The following is an 8463-nucleotide window of genomic DNA, read 5'->3' as shown; positions in this document are numbered from 1 at the left end:
TGTCTGGTGTTTGTGAACACAATCGTGTGAGGCGCTTCTGGGAGAGAATTATACCGAACCACTTTGACGACAGACTTTGCTCAGGCATTTCAGAATGACCAAAACAGCATTTCAGATGCTGTGCAACGAGAGCAAAGTCACGTCTTTTTTGATGCACATCAAGGATTTTATTTGGTAAAAGTGTTTCTATTGTAGTTTAGTTTGCATGTTTTTGTATTGCATAAAAAACGTATCCAGCTTAGTTGAGCGCATAAAGTTTTTTATGTGCATTTTTAGAATTTATGCGCATTTTGGCTTTTCCGACCAACGCTATTTTTATTTTATTTATTTTTTGCAGTATCCCAAAATGCACATAAAAAAGTGGATGGAAACATTGCTAGTGATTATAATGGCGTATTTGCTTTTGACGCAACGTTCACATGTGTAGTGTAGGCAAATGTCAGCTTTTAAGCATCTGAATGCCAGTGGGCGGAGCCTATGGTGCGATGATGTATAACTATTCATCTTTGTCCTGCTGGAGGCAGGCATGTGCAAATATATTTGCCCCCATGACCCCTTTAAATGGCAGAGCACTGATTAGAGCTGTCCCAGTGCAGAGTTAAAGTAATCACATGATCTTTTACAGTAATAATATTGACACTTTTTTGCTCACCGGCCACTGTGGCTAGTGGTTTTTCAAAGTTTCTAGCCACTCAGCATTTTTTCTGGCCACAATTTTGACATTAATACCATGGAGAAAAACTGCCATATAGATATTTTTAATATCTCTAATAATAATATATTTGGCAGCAGGTATATTAGGCTGCTGTCACTTTAAGGCTTGACACAGAGATCTATTATACTGTTGCACATGCGTTTTCTTTCTTAACTGTTTACGTTCACTTAAAACATAAGTGACTGTGTTTAAGTGAATACTCACCAACACTGGTATTTTAACATTATTTTGTGTGTATTTGACTGTTTAAGCGCAATAAGTAGTGAAAATTTATTCAATTTGGTACCGAGAGACGGTTTTATGTGCATGCACTTTGGGTGTGAGCACAAAATCAATGGGAATGAGTGAAATTATGCGCAATATAATCCAACAATTAAATGTATATAAAATTCAACTAGTGACTAGTATGAGTGACTGCGTTACACGCCACTGCTGAAATCCACCTGCATATATATATATATATATATATTATTTGACTTTTTTGAAGTTTTTTTATGACAGTATCTTACATTTAAAGATGCTTTTCTGAACAAAATGTGCTGCAGTAATAATGATAGGAAATATTATGAATATGAAGAATAAGTTAAAAGGTTTAAAACCAACATAAATAAACAACCTTGGTGCAGCAAAACTCTAAACGTGAACTCAAAGCAACAACACAGTACATTCATTTCCTAACATTAATTTTGCATAAATAATCTTTTAGATACTAATCAAATCACTGATTATATGACAATGATGGAAAGCACATGCTCTCCATTGCTGTGGGTCACAGAGTGCATTTCTTCGGCACCTGTTTACTTTGCATACTTGATCAGTCATATGTGTGATGTGGAAGGGAAAAGGCTGATTTTCTCCATGTCGTCCTTCTCATAAAGTCATTTTCCTAGAGCCCAGTAAATGAGTGTGAAGTGATAGAGAGAACACGGGCCGTTTAATAAAATATAGCTCAGTGACTCGCATTGATTACCGCGAGCGACAGAATGGCAGGTCTTTCCTCATGTTCACATACAGGCCTGAGGCTAAATGGAGCAAACACTACTCTACACTCAATGATCTACTTTACTGATACTCATTGCTTATTAGACTGCAGAGCAGATCTTTAAAAACAATAATAACTGGTATGAATTTATTTTTTAATATTGATTTGAATATTAATCACTAGATAAGGTTTTATTGGATCACTCCAACAAAGCTTTACTATTATGGCACAAGTTCATTTCAGAGAGACATAGAAAGAGATTCCATCTCTAACAGCATTATCCATCAGCTCGGCTCTAAGCGATAGACTGTATTAATAATAAATCACAAGCTTTAATAGCAGCCCGGTATGCATAACTGTTAAATTAGATGTTTGATTTTGGTAAAGGGGTGAAGGAGTTCACACATGCCTTTTCATTTGTCTGCTGTCGCTCTCTCGCTTGTGTTCATCCTTATAAGAAAAAGACCTGTGTGTTGAAAAGGTCCAATAAAGAATAAATTACAAACCCGATTCCAAAAAAGTTGGGACAAATTGTGAATAAAAAAGGAATGCAATAATTTACAAATCTCATAAACTTATATTTTATTCACAATAGAATATAGATAACATATCAAATGTTGAAAGTGAGACATTTTGAAATATCATGGCAAATATTGGCTACAGATTCCAAAAAGTTGGGACAGGTAGCAATAAGAGGCCAGAAAAGTTAAATGTACATATAAGGAACAGCTGGAGGACCAATTTGCAACTTATTAGGTCAATTGGCAACATGATTGGGTATAAAAAGAGCCTCTCAGAGTGGCAGTGTCTCTCAGAAGTCAAGATGGGCAGAGGATCACCAATTTCCCCAATGCTGCGGTGAAAAATAGTGGAGCAATATTAGAAAGGAGTTTCTCAGAGAAAAATTGCAAAGAGTTAGAAAGAAGTTATCATCATCTACAGTGCATAATATCATCCAAAGATTCAGAGAATCTGGAACAATCTCTGTGTGTAAGGGTCAAGGCAGGAAAACCATACTGGATGCCCGTGATCTTCGGGCCCTTAGATGGCACTGCATCACATACAGGAATGCTAGTGTAATGGAAATCACAACATGGGCTCAGGAATACTTCCAGAAAACATTGTCGGTGAACACAATCCACCGTGCCATTCACCGTTGCCGGCTAAATCTCTATAGGTCAAAAAAGAAGCCATATCTAAACATGATCCAGAAGCGCAGGAGTTTTCTCTGGGCTGAGGCTCATTTAAAATGGACTGTGGCAAAGTGGAAAACTGTTCTGTGGTCAGACAAATCAAAATTTGAAGTTCTTTTTGGAAAACTGGGACGCCATGTCATCCGAACTAAAGAGGACAAGGACAACCCAAGTTGTTATCAGCGCTCAGTTCAGAAGCCTGCATCTCTGATGGTATGGGGTCGCATGAGTGCGTGTGGCATGGGCAGCTTACACATCTGGAAAGTCACCATCAATGCTGAAAGGTATATCCAAGTTCTAGAACAACGTATGCTCCCATCCAGACGTCGTCTCTTTCAGGGAAGACCTTGCATTTTCCAACATGACAATGCCAGACCACATAATGCATCAATTACAACATCATGGCTGCGTAGAAGAAGGATCGGGGTGCTGAAATGGCCAGCCTGCAGTCCAGATCTTTCACCCATAGAAAACATTTGCCCATCATAAAGAGGAAGATGTGACAAAGAAGACCTAAGACAGTTGAGCAACTAGAAGCCTGTATTAGACAAGAATGGGACAACATTCCTATTCCTAAACTTGAGCAACTTGTCTCCTCAGTCCCCAGATGTTTGCAGACTGTTATAAAAAGAAGAGGGGATGCCACACAGTGGTAAACATGGCCTTGTCCCAACTTTTTTGAGATGTGTTGATGCCATGAAATTTAAAATCAACTTATTTTTCCCTTAAAATGATACATTTTCTCAGTTTAAACATTTGATATGTCATCTATGTTGTATTCTGAATAAAATATTGAAATTTGAAACTTCCACATCATTGCATTCTGTTTTTATTCACAATTTGTACAGTGTCCCAACTTTTTTGGAATCGGGTTTGTAGAATTACTGCATGTAAAAAATAACAAAAATGGGTGAATGCAGACAGTGAGTAGAACAGCATCACACCTGATACTGTTAAAGTAGTGTGAAGATCAGCAGAGCGAAGACTTTCTCACTCAATATCTCTGAGTAATCGCTCAAAAACACGTCTGAACCTGTCAGAATCCCAGAGTACTTGTGCTCTGCTCCGAAACCTAGTAAGCTGTCTATGTAGGCAGCATTTTCAGGCATTATAGGCATGCTGTTGAGACAAAAGTTGTGCCAATAATTTTAATTACACTGCAAATGCTCTTTTGGCCAAATAATAATGCAGCATCACATTTAATTTCATTTGCAATGAAATGCACTGCAACAACTTCAATGAAAATATAAATCCAAGATGATCTGAGAGAAATATAACATTATTTAAAAATTATATTAGAAAGATAAATTAAAAACATATTTTATTTTACATATTTTGTTTTTTAACTATGCTTTTTGTCTGGTACTTTATACAAGACATGTATTTAAAAAAAAAAATCTGTGATTTTGGCGCCCCCTTCGTTTGCACCCTGAATCGAGGTGTTACATATGTTGCATGTCCTCTCTCGAGAGAGATATGCTGATCATGTTTTCAGTTGTCTCAGCCTGGAGGCGTTTGTATATTGAGCATATTTCAGATGACATATTTAAATCATAAATTAGAATCACCAAAGACAGGCCTATTCTTAACAAGGCGGGACACGTGATTGAAACACGCGTGTGCTTCTGCGCACCTACCTTTCGTAACGCCAATTACTCCAAACTGCAGATGAGATCTGTAAAAAAAAAATGCAGCTCTCGCGATCTTGGGTTACAGTAACGAGAGAGTACTGCCGAATCGTGATTTAAAAAAAAAAATAACGACCGATTTTTGTCAGCCAATCGATTGATACCAAAGTCCCTTTCAAGGAAAGTCTGTTCACTCTGCGGCCATATTTGCAACGCCTCTGGCCAGCTATTCCGGGCATCCAAGACCAATTCATATCTGTTTGAATGGGGGAATCCTGAAATCTCAAAAACTGTTTGGCGAACTCACAATTAAATAACATATTTCAAATCAGCAACAAAATCTGACATGAACTGTCCCATAAATGTTGTTTCTTATGCTCAATTAGCATTAAAAAGCTTATTTTTCAGGCTAGAAGAGTCAACGCGCATGTGCGGTCCTAATCGCGAGTGTTCGGTTTCTATGGGAACTGGAGCCTCTAACGGCAGCTGCAGTGACGCAATGACTTTACCAATCAGCGATTGGCTCTTTTACTTAAAAGGCGGGATGTATTCTGCCATATTGCGCGTTGTAGTTTCTCCCATTCATAACTAATAGTATACTACATAACTACTCAGAGGAATATCATATAAAATTTATTCGATGATTCACTCATGTAGGCTACACTTACAAAACATGGTAATGCCAAAATGCAATTGACCATTCGCAAAGACCTGCCGCCTTTAGTTACTGTTGCTATGTCCAACAAGCCATACCGATCTCTGGCCACACATCATGTTCTCACAGTGAAAAATACATCGCGGAGCAAAGAGGACACTGACAATGCGTCAACAGACAAGACAGAGCAGGTTACTTTTGATATGAAACAAAGTCTCAAATTTCAAATTTTGTCATTTTTAAAGAAATTTAAACAATAAATACTGTTTTGTGGCTCTTTAATGTATCATGACAGATCACTGTAGCACCCCAGTTCAAGCGGCTCGTGAACCGACCATCTCTTCCAACTAGTTCATTTATAGCATCAACATGAATGAACATCATAAGGAATGTTGTTTCAATCGCGGAAAGACATAAATACACACCATTTTTCAAGTTCAAGTCCATCTACGTTAATCTGCTAACACCCCTGACTGCTTTGTCGGACAAAATGGCGGATTTGGCGTTATGACTGGTTAGATCGCCTGTCAATCAAACTCCTGGCGAAGGGTCAATTGTTGCCACAGTTATTTTTAATATGATAAAACTACTTGACATTTCTTTTTACTATTATCATAAAAATATACATATATGAAGAGTGATTCAGACAGTTTTCTATACAAGGAAATATCATGTTAATATTATTATATTGAATATGGAAAGTGTAGGACGTAGCGAATCGTTTTGAACTGCTAGAGGCATTACACTTTCTTTGTAACTTGAATACAGAAGGCGGTCTGGTGGAAGCTAGTTATTTTACTTTATAACTTGTTAAATATGGATATTTTTCTTATACAAATGCATCACTTCGCTTCAGAAGGCCTTTATAAGTTCATTAAAAATGAACAGAGACTTTTGATTTCCTGTTCCTCTTTCTACCACTAGGGCCATTTGGAATTCCTAATGGCACAAGAGGTGCTGATAGTGATCAAGGCCTGTAGGCCAAGATTTGTGTACATCGAGGGTCTGCTAATTGTCAAATATTTACTATGGCGGGGGGAATCTGTAATCCGCTGATTGGTCAGTTTGAATGTCTCACATTTGGGTTTCAGTCACAGGGTCAAGGAAGGAATAAAAGACTGTTGCTCTGTCTCTTCTTTTCCTCTAGATCCCTTTCTTGGGGCACTCTTTCCTTGCCTCCACTTTTCTTTGTCTCCTCTTCTTGGGGACTTTGCTTTCCCTCACTTTTTTCTTGCACTTGCTACACTTTCTCTCTCTCATTACTAGTAACCGTTACTAGATATTGTCATTAAACCCTTTCAATTACAAATGATGTGCTAACTAGGTTTGATTCTGTATTAACTTTCAAGTGCTACTTATTGCTATACAATATATAGACACACTGTGACTATAGCAAAGCTCTCCCACATATTTTGCTATTCTAACTGCACTTATTTCCTTCATTGGTATCCACCTTATTCCAACGCCCCATGACACTTTGCGTGAATTATGGGTGTAACTTCTGTTTAGCTGTAAACAGTCAGTGAAAGGCTCGCTTTATGAACCCAATAATGCATTTAAAAAAAAAAAAAAAAAAAAAAATGGGTATAATGAGATGCCATTTTTCTTCTCACCCTTCAACCAACAAACATTAAAAGGACATTTAAAAGTGTAAAAGCATCAACAAGGTACTTTCAACAGGCCATGAAAAGTGTGATTCTTTCCATAGCAATAACAGACAGGTTAAATATAACTATAGTGATATCTGTATTATGTAATATATATTCCTTAATAAAAAATGTAAATGAACTTCAGCACTGTGTGACACTGTTTTAAAGTGATTTCCATAATTTTTACAGATAATACATTGTATTTACCTGTGAAAATATCCCTGGAAAGAGACGTGATGTTTTGAGGAGAAAAACGAGAGATTCTTCATGCATTCCAGTGAATTATTAATGGGATATATCATAAATTATATCGGGAGAACAGACCACAAATGTGCAGTATATGTTGTCCATTTTCAAACTATAACAGCGGTATGCAAATGGACAAGAAAATAATCACGATAGAAAGCAGCGACTGAAAAGACCTCCTGCCATAGATATTCTTGTTATAACATGTTAGGTTAAAATACCAAGTTATTTTCATGATGTCTAAAATAAAAACATGAAAATCATGTTTTATTTTATCTTTCATGTTTTATAAAATAAAACATGAAAGAAACATTGACAGCTCATTCAGTCAAACTGACGGTTAAGCTTTATTTTTAGGGCAACCTTATGATTTGAAATGATTCATTTCAGTCTTTAAATGGAAGTTTCCCAAACCGGAAGTGCAACCCATAATTCGAAACGCATTAGGCTAGTCAGGAACAAGGTGGATAAGTAGGAGTGGGTAGTAATAGATGAGAAATGTACAATTTTACACCATCATACTGCTAATGTTTCTTCAGATAATGTCAAAACCACCCTTACAAAAGCATCTGCCAAATGCATAGACATGAATCTAAATAATGAAGGGGTTCGAGCCCCTGCTGGACTACTTAAAGAAGAAATATAAATGGATAGATAATGTGAACACAAGGAATTGATTTTTGCTTCACAGTCTGTGATGACCAGCATTATTGCGACTATTTATAATAAGTTGAGTGCATTGCCTGCATTTGTTGGGACTTTGTGTTCTTTGGTATCATTTTTCTTAAACACATTGTCATCATGACAGTGAACAGTGCTGACATTTCAAAAGACACTTTTTTCAGACACTACGACTGTTTCTTAGCATCCACATGCTTGTGTCGGTGCATATTTAGGGATTTCCAAGGGCTGTTCCTGATTCACATATCAATTTCAAAAGCAGAACGCCACATGAATATGCAGAGATAAATTAAGAGCTCTGTTTTGTTCAGACAATGTGTGGAGTCCGTGTGACGTGCACGATGAGCTTTGCACTTCAAACACTTTCCCATCTGCCTCTCTCATTAATACTATTCTTTGAAAAGCATCAAAAACCCAAAGAAAGGTTTGACGGCTTTTATTTCCCTTTATTAAACCTTCAGAAGTGTTTATTAAACCATTCATCTCCTCACATCTCCCTTTATTGCTAGTTAGTGCGTTATTAATGACTGTTTAATGTATTCTGTCTCTCTTGGGCTCTGTGCTGCTCGTCTCTCTCCCCGCAGCCTTGATCTGTGCGAGCTGTTGCTGAATAAACACAGTGTTTTAACACCCCATACAAAAACTGCTTAATCTGAGGATGCATCTACAAAACAACAAAGTCAAGCTGACATGTATTGAACCTGAGTGGAGGCC

Source organism: Megalobrama amblycephala, linkage group LG1, assembly GCF_018812025.1.
Source record: "Megalobrama amblycephala isolate DHTTF-2021 linkage group LG1, ASM1881202v1, whole genome shotgun sequence".
Classification (NCBI taxonomy): Eukaryota; Metazoa; Chordata; class Actinopteri; order Cypriniformes; family Xenocyprididae; genus Megalobrama; species Megalobrama amblycephala.
The sequence above is the reverse complement of the archived record's forward strand: the minus strand, read 5'-3'. Positions refer to the sequence as shown.